Source organism: Gopherus evgoodei, chromosome 4 (assembly GCF_007399415.2).
Source record: "Gopherus evgoodei ecotype Sinaloan lineage chromosome 4, rGopEvg1_v1.p, whole genome shotgun sequence".
NCBI classification, from domain to species: Eukaryota; Metazoa; Chordata; order Testudines; family Testudinidae; genus Gopherus; species Gopherus evgoodei.
In genome coordinates this window covers 119941317-119950259 of record NC_044325.1, presented here as the reverse complement: position 1 = coordinate 119950259, position 8943 = coordinate 119941317, and positions in this window count along the sequence as shown.

The window sequence follows — 8943 nt, the reverse complement described above, 5'->3', positions numbered from 1 at the left end:
ATGCTCACCAGGGAGCAAAATCTGCTGTTGCGGGCTGGGTGGAGAGATCTCTGTGGTCACTGCCATGATGTATAGAATTTTTGTATCCTACTGACAACTTTCTTCATGAACAAATGCCTCACTAGGGAGCAGCCAACCATCGACACATGCTCGGCTTCCAGCTAGCAATGTCTCTCCCAGTGCCTTCACGCACGAGGGCTTTGCAAAACATATTCTTGGCTTTCTAAAAAAAATCATAGAAATTAGAGACAGAAACTTCCTTTTGGGTCTCCTTCTCCCTATCCCCCCTGTGAGTATAGAACTGTCCCTTCCAGAATATAGCTTTGCTACGTGTGATGGATTTGCTAAAGATCTGTGATGTAAATAACATGACTTGCGTTTCTCTCGAAGAAATAACCCTAGTCGACTGTTGAACTGTACACTAGCTGCATTCTGTTATAATAAAACTCAGCTTCAACAACCATGTCTGGTTTGCTGGGTAAAGCTTTGGCCATTGACAGCCTGGGTTCTATCCTCTGCAAGGGAAGGGCTTTACTTTGTTTTAGCAGCAGGCACGCAACGTTCTTTGCTGTCCCTATCCAGGGATAGCATGGTGGTGGTTGCTCTCTAAATGTATGTAATAATATCACACACAGCTCGTTTATTATAGAGCCGGAGCAGATGTCTCTTTGTTCTCGCTCCTCTAACCCAGAAATGGGCAGGTGTGAAATTCACCAGTGCCAACCCCACGTCCAGGAAATCAATTCTTTTGGGATAACGTCTACTGGTTTTAATGTGTGATCCTGTTTCAGTTCTTCAGCAAAAGGTGAAAATTGCCCCAGCGTCTCTGGAGTGGACCATTCGGCAGTGCAGACAAAAGAAGCCTTAATTTCTGCTGCTTTTACTTGTATAGGTTTTCAGCCGACCAGATGTCCCAGTTTGGTGTGATAATTCACACCGGGCTCTGTTCTTCTCTCATGATGTTTGTAATTCTTGCTGCCTTCAGTGTGAGTTTTTGCTGCAATATGGGGCGGGAGGAAAGACCTTTGGGCCTGTGTCTTTCTAAAACTTTGTGAGCTGGATGCACTTAGCAAAATGGTGAGAAATGAGTACATTCACCTAGACACAGCAGCCTGCAGAATTAGACACATCTGTCCTAGATCAGACCATTTGACTACCTAATCCAAGGGCGATACCAAATTAGATTAAGAACCTGATATAGTACAAGAAATTCTCAGTTCCACTTGACAGGGGGAGCTACAGTGATTCCCCCACACTTCTAACTGCAATTATTGCAAGGCAAATAGGTATACAGTGAGATTTTGGGCAACTTCTATTACACTTGAACACAGACAGTGTGAAAGCATCCACGGAGTCATTCTTGATGTGTGTACATTTGAAGTGGGAAAACCTCGCTCCACTCATTTCACTGCTGTTATGGCTCTAGGGCTTTGGATTAGAAGGCCCTTCCTGAAGCTCCATCAGGAGCTGAGATCCTGCAGAGGACAGACACGAGAGAGTCATTCCTGCCTGCACCTTGCAAAGGAACAAGCCTCTAGTTAAACACACAGTGAAGAGATCGTATGACATTCCTGTTAAATCAGTGCACAGTAATGCAGGCAAAGGACACTCTGATCTCACCTTTCACCATCCCACTCTCAGGGAGCTGTGCCTTCCACCACGCCAAGCAGTCAGCATGTGAGAGGCGCTAGCTTGGCAACATTGATCCTTAGCACACTGAAGCAGATCTCCAGGACTCTGAGCCCTGAATGGCCGGGCTCCTCCACTTCTCTCTCCTGCCACGAAAATGATCTCCTACAACAAAACAACCCCCACCCACAAAGTGCCTGAAGATGTCCCTCCACCTGTCACCCAACCTCAGGCCTCCTCCCTGCTGCTCACGCCCAGTAGTCCTACCTCCTGAGAGGTGCAGATGCTTATATATACCCCCTCTATATGCCTCTTAATGTGACCTGTCTCCTCCCTGCAGGGAAGTGGTAGCTGGTGAAGATGAGTCTAGTTGTGGGTTTGGGCTAACAGAGACCAGGGGGGTGGATTCTGGAATTCTTCCCCACCAAAAGCCTTCTCTGGGCTCCACCTCCCAGCAGGCAGAAATCTTCCCAGGCACTGCCAGTCAGCCTCAGGCCCTGGAAATCAGCCAATTCTCAGCTGACGCTGAAAGCCGCTCAGTGCTTTAAAGTGCATCAGTGGGGAGTGAGGGGGAATCCAGGACAGAAACTGGGCAAAAGTCAACTTTTCCTAAAGCCGCACAAGAGCATAATTCCAGGAAAGTGCCGGCGACACAGACTGCCTACCTCCACCCCCAGGGTCTGGTCATCTCGCCCTGTCCAGTCCCCTGGGCACCAGCCACTTTGTTCTGCTTGTTCCTATGTGAGACAATCCTGGCAGCATGGAGGGGAGAGGGGCTTAGTTGATGTTTGATGACAAGCCTCAGTCTCTGGTTGTGTCAATAGCTCTGGCTGCTGCCTCACCTCCCACTGCAGGGTGGCTGCTCCTGGGAACAACTCCGGCAAGCCGGCTGCTTGCTAGGCCAGCCTCGCAGCAGCTCTCATTAGTCTTTCAGCAGTTAATCTTTCAGAAGTCACCTTCGGGGCTGAGTTGGATGGCGCTGAGATTTTCCATCGCTCCCCCACAGCAGCTTGGGTGGGGTTTTATGGACAGGCTGCTCCAGAAACAATGACCCTGCTTTTCCAGCCTCTCAGGGACAGGAACGTGCTGCTGGGAATGATAATGTCCCTCTAGCCCCTTCCCTCGCCTTGTGAAAGGGCCTTTTGCAAGCCTAGCCTCCTGCTGGGCACCTTTTGGGACCCAGCTCCCCCTGGATCTAGGAACAGCCCACTGGCACTCTGCCCATCAGAGCACTGGCCATGGGAACCCAGAGACAGCATCTGAGCTTAGCTCACCCCTGCATCACAAGGGGCAGCAGCACCTTAAGGGGATTCCAGTTTGCACTGCCCACCTCTCTGGGCTTCCAGCGGGATGGGGCAGCTTGAGGTTGCATCTGCAGTGTGCTGAGTCAGCAGCTCCCCCCTCTCCTACCCGCCCAGCTGTGTTTGTTGCATCTACTTTCCTAGCCCACCCGAGGGTCCCCCAGCAGAGAAGAGGATGTGGCCCCTTCCCTAGTTTTCTTCCAGCTGATGCCCTGTGTGCTAGTGAATGGTCTCCGTGTTAGGCTTCAGTTTTACTGCTGCTGCGCACTGTCAAGCCGCATCCATTGAGTGAAGGGGATTAAACGGCCACTCTAGACATCATGCCCCTTTGGAAATTCACTGTGTATAAAAAGGCTGCCCCTTGGCTGGCAGAGAAGGGGTTAAAATGGGCCATTCAGCGCCCCCCCCCCACTTCCCAGCCACCTCTCTCTCTCACCCCCACTCCCCTACTCCCCATCCGGGTAACAAAGCCAAGGACTAGAAGAGCCTGCCCATGGATTTCAGCCCTAGAGATGAGCCATACGGCTCAGGGTTGAGACTGATAACAGGGTGGCCTGGGGGAAGCTTATACTGGTGCTGCCCTTGCTGTATCTATTTGGTGAGCAAACAGATGTGAGTCTCCAGCAGGTCTGTTAATCTGGCCCCTCTCCCCAGCACTCAGTCCCCCAGAACCTTTGTGAAGCCAAGGAAAATGCAAACCCCTGGGAGAGGAGCAGCAGCTGCTATCCTGGCTTCACGGCTGGGCCTGCTAAGGAACCCAGCCACGAGGGAGAAGAGTGGGTGTGAATATGATGGCTTAGCTGCACTCAATGACCTCACTGTGTAGAACCCCAGATTATAAGTGGAAGAGGATGTGTGGAGGTGGCTTTGCACAGAGTTTGACAAGTGCAAAGCCCAGCCTTTCCCTCAGCCCAGGGAAAGCGAGTATTTTGTACCACTCCTAATGGTTTGAACTCTGTGAGACGGGCGCTGCCTTTTGTGGTCTGGCAGCCAAACCAGATGTTTATTCCCCTATTGCATAGGGCTCCTGCGTCTTACAGGCTGCCTGGAAAATAGCCTCTTATACCTCTGACGTTGCCATACTGATCGCTTCATTGTCATGGCTGCTGTCCCCTTCTCCCTCGGGTGCCCTCTGTCAGGCTGGTGCAAACTGGCCTTCAGTCTGTGCTAAGGGATGAGAGCATCCTCAAAGCCTGGGTAGAAGCCGCCAGAAGAGAGACATGCAGCTAAAACACGCAGCAACTGGACGGCAAAAGCCGATCATTAAGCAGCTTTGTTCTGTATCGAAAGCTCAATTAAAAAGATACATTGACCATGGCCAGATCAAAACACTCTGGGGGCAGGAACAAAAGTTCAAGAGCCCCAGGCATTCCATTCCCCTACTCTGAGTGCTTCTGTGGCTTTCTGCTGTAATGAGAATCATCATCAACTAAATGGGATTGACCACAGTCCAGACTCTCCTAGCTTCCTCTCCTCCCCTCCCCACACCCATTAGACCTACATTCTCCCCACTCCCGCCAGTACTGCTGGGTGGTAATTTCCCCACTCACGGCCCCCCTGGCTGCCCCAGCGTTCCATACTCCTAGAAAACTTTGGCAAGCACTTCCCAGCTAATGTCATTCAAACATTTCACGCCACTCTGCCCAGTTTAAAATAACAATGTGGTATTTAGGCGCTGGAGGAAATGGAGGCCTTGGCCTTGTGGTCTGACGCACAAGATGATTTCCCTGCATTGAGCCAGGATGTCAGGGCACGACCAAAGGAGAGTTCAGCATGTCTCTTACGCTTCCTTCTTTACAGGAGGGGGAACGTGGTGGGGAAAAGGAGGACATAGGTGCTGCTGCTGAACTTCTACTGTACTTCAGCACTGAGGTGAGTCCTTCAAAGCAACGCCAGCCCCCGACCCCAGTCCCCCCCAACACAGCTCCTTCACCAGCGTTCATCAGGGCAGTGAGGGGTTAATGCCCAGCACGGCCAGGGAAGGGGGGATGGTTCCATTCTGGCCTGTGCTCTCTCTTACTGTCAGCCTGGGAAGAGCTGGGGGGGCTCCAAATGAGGCAGCTTGCCTAGCTCTGAAAGCGGGGAAGCACCTCACACTGCACAGCGGCAGCTCCTTGTGGCCCATTCAAGCTGCAAGATTTAACCGCTTTGAAGATAACGCTGGCCGGTCCCATTCACCCGAAAGGTCGGTAGCTTTAAAGGTGGCAAAGGACAGGTTTTTGGTGAGGCCACGAGCTTGGTACTCGAGATCTGGGTGCAATTCCCAGCACCATTGGTGTGACCTTTGGCAAGTCACTTAATATCTGTGCCTCGGCTCGCTGTCTGTCAAATGGAGATAATATGTCCTTTGGTCTGTTTAGACCAGGGATGGGCAAACTTTTTGCCTGAGGGCCACATCAGGTTTCCAAAATTGTCTGAAGGGCCGGTAAGGGGAGGCTGTACCTCCCCAAACAGCCAGGCGTGGCCTGGCCAATGCCCCCTATCTGACCCACCCCCGCTTCTCGTCCCCTGACAGTCCCCCAGGACTCCTGCCCCATCCACACATATTCCCCACTGCCTGTCCCCCATACCACCCCTGGACCCCCCGCCCCTGACCGCCCCCTGCAACCCATCCAACCCCCCCTCTCCTTCCTGACTGTCCCCCCAGGCCCTCTGCCTCATCCAATCACCGCTTCTCCCTGACTGCCCCCTGCCGCCCCATCCAACCCCCCCTCCTTCCTGACTACCCCCCAAGACCCCTGCCCCCATGTTCCCCACACTCTGACCTCATCCAACCACCCCTTCTCCCTGACCACCCCGGAACCCCTGCCCCTGACTGCCTCCTGCCGCCCCATACAACCCCTTGCCCCCATGTTCCCCACACTCTGACCTCATCCAACCACCCCTTCTCCCTGACCACCCCCCGAACCCCTGCCCCTGACTGCCCCCTGCCGCCCCATCCAACCCCCCCTCCTTCCTGACTACCCCCCGGGACCCCTGCCCCCATGTTCACTGCCTTCTGACTACCCCGACCCCTATCCACACTCCCGCCCCCTGACCACCATCCTGAACTCCCCTGCCTTCTATCCAACCCCTTCTGCTCCCTGCCCTCTTACCGCACTGCCTGGAGCACCGGTGGCTGGCGGCACTACAGCTGCGCTGCCCAGAGCACCAGGACAGGCAGCTGGGCTGCCTGGCTGGAGCCAGCCACACACCGCGCAGCACAGAGCACTGGGTCAGGCTGTGGCTCTGCCGCTGTGCTGCCCCAGGAGCTCACAGCCCCACCGCCCAAAGCATTGCGCCGGTGGTGCAATGAGCTGAGGCTGCGGGGGAGGGGGAACGGCAGTGGAGGGGCCAGGGGCTAGTCTGCCGGGTCCTGGGGCAGGAAGCTCAGGGTCTGGGCAGGAGGGTCTTGCAGGCCAGGATGGGGCCTGCTGGGTCGTAGTTTGCCCACCTCTGATTTGAACTCCGACGTCTTTCAGGGAAGGACTGTCTTTCCCTCTGTGTATGTACAGCACCTGGCACAATGGAGGCCCTAGCTGAGCCTGGAGCCCCAGCTGCCACACTGTGATGAATGAATAAAACTAATGACTAAGAGGTGGTCAGTCTGGAAGCAGAGAGCTAGGCAGAGGACAGGCTCCTGAGGCAACAAGTGCAAAGGTTCTCAATCCGTCTTTGCCGCCGGGCAGAAAACAGCCCTCAGTCCTGGAGGGGCTTTGTCCTGAACTGAACCCCACATTTTTTTTTATCTTGCAAGAAATTCAGAAATGGTTTTTAGCCAGAAGCCTAGTGTATCCACTGTCCTTATTTAAATCTTTAGCCACTTCCCAAAGGTCGGCGGGCTGTTTGTCTTGCTCATGTGCTATAATTAGAAAGAAACTGTATTTCTGTCAAACTCAAATGATTGCAGAGTCTGCTAGTGGGGGTTCATTTGGCCTGCTAACAGCTGGGCTTCAGGGGCTTGATCAAAAGCTTGGGGTGGGGCTGAGTGTCCTGTTTAGCATCCCTTAACAAAAAAACAAACAAAAAAAGCCAAGTAGTCTGCAGTAATGGTCTCCAGCCCTGCATTTTACAGTGACGTGACTGCAGTGATCTGGATCCTTACAGCTGATATTTTCATTAGTATCGCAAGTTTCTCTTTGACATTGTAAAACAGGGGTGGGCAAACTACAGCCCCGGAGCCGCATCCAGCCCTTCAGATGTATTAATCCGGCCCTTGAGCACCTACTGAAGAGCGGGGGCTTGCTCTGCGTGGCTCCCAAAAGCAGTGGCATGTCCTCCCTCCAGCTCCTACATGTGGGAGCAGACAGGGGGCTCTGCTCTGCATGCTGCCCCCCATGGCAAGCACCGCCCCTGCATCTCCCATTGGCCAGGAACCACGGCCAATGGAAGATGCAGGGGTGGTGCCTGTGGATGGGGCAGCGTGCAGAGCCACCTGGCCATGCCTCCTTTTAGGAGCGAGAGAAGGGATATGCTGCTGCTTCTGGGAGCTGCTTGAGGTAAGCGCCGCCTGGAGCCTGCACTCCTGACCCCACTCCAACAACCTAACCCCTTCCCCCAGCACTGATCTCCCTCCCATCCTCTGACCCCTCAGTCCCACCCTCCTGTACCCCAGAGCCCACACCCACAACCAGAGCCTTTCCCCACCCCCGTACCCTCCCCCAGCCTGGAGCCCCCTCCCACACCCTGAACGCCTCATTTCTGGCCCCATCCCAGAGCCCGCACCCCCAGCCGGAGCCCCCCCCACATCCTAAGCTCCAATTTTGTGAGCATTCATGGCCCACCCTACAATGTCTATACCCAGATGTGGCCCTCGGGCCAAAAAGTTTGCCCACCCCTGTTTTAAAACATATTAGGCCCAGCATCTGCTACAACGCAGATTTCTAGCCCACAAGCAGAGGGGATGGTGCTCTTTGGTCACAAACTCCAGGCTTCTGTCTGCTTTGTGCTGTCTCTATGCAGCCATGTGCAAGGGTCAGTATGTGGATGAAATTAAATAATCAGCCCACTCTGTTTTGGTGTTTAAAATAGGAGAGCACACACAGTGGCTGAGCCAAAGCCCACTGAAGTCAATGGGTGTCTTTTTAATGATGCCAGTGGATCATGCCCTAAGTGCTCATGAAAGACCAAACATGGCCCATACCAATGGCTTAAGGCAGGCATCCTGCAGGCAGGAAATATAGGTATGCTTCTTCCACGGCCCTGCCAGGGCACTTCACTCCTGACCTGTAGCACCCCTGCTATTGTAGCACTGAACCTATAGGCGGCGGGTTATATACATTTGCGGTGCTCGGGCTCCAGGAATATTCAGGGCTGGGGGCCCTGCTCCAGCAATATTTGGAGCTGGGTCTCTCCCCCAGCCCTGCCTGGATCGGGGCTCACCCCGGCCCCCACGGGTCTCCCCCCACCACCCCGCCCCGCCACATCCCTGCCTGGAGCAGGTCCTGGCCTCCGCCTTCCACTCCTCCCTCTGCGCCCCCCTCCGCCACGTCCCTGCCTGCTCCTGCTGCCAGAGAACGGCTCCGGGCAGAACTGCTGTCTGCTGCCCCAGGGTCCTAGCGCCTGCCCTCCACTAATGGCACGGCAGGCTGCCCTTACCCTGCCCTTCTGCCCTAGCCCTGAGCCTCTCCAACACCCCAAACCCCTCATCCCCAGCCAGAGCCCTCATCCCCCTGCACCCTGATCCTCTGCCCCAGCCAGAGCCCTCATCCCTCTGCACCCTAATCCTCATCCCCAGCCAGAGCCCTCATCCCCCTGCACCCTAATCCTCTGCCCCAGCCCTGAGCCCCCCCGCAGCACGAAGCCCTCATCCTCAGCCCCAACCCTCATTCCCCTGCATCCTGAGCCTCTGCCCCAGCGTGCACCACCTCCCACTTCCTACACTCTCACCTCCAGCCGAGCCTGCACCCAAACTCCATCCCAAAGCCTGCACCTCTCACCCCCTCCTGCACACCCACCCCCTGCCCCAGCCCAGAACCTGCACCCAGCACCCAAACTCCCTCCCAGAGCCTGCACCCCTCACCCCTTCCTACAC